This window comes from Morone saxatilis, unplaced genomic scaffold, assembly GCF_004916995.1.
Source record: "Morone saxatilis isolate NCDOM2014 unplaced genomic scaffold, NCSU_SB_2.0 Contig14, whole genome shotgun sequence".
NCBI classification, from domain to species: Eukaryota; Metazoa; Chordata; class Actinopteri; family Moronidae; genus Morone; species Morone saxatilis.
In genome coordinates, this window is record NW_023339696.1 from 22,101,202 (window position 1) to 22,101,447 (window position 246).

The following is a 246-nucleotide window of genomic DNA, read 5'->3' on the forward strand; positions in this document are numbered from 1 at the left end:
CCGAACAATACATATATAGCCCGACCTGTGACTCGCAAACTGACGGGTTCAAACCTTTTTATCTCTAATTTTGATACAGGTCATTACTTCCCAACATTTACATGAACATCACTTCAGGGTGAAATCTGTTTGCTTGCAACCACTGATGTTGATTTATGCTAACTGTCTGTTCACTTGTTTTATTCACAGAAAGGAGTTAGAAGAGATGGACAAAAGACGACAAGAAGAAGAGGAGAAGGCTAAAAA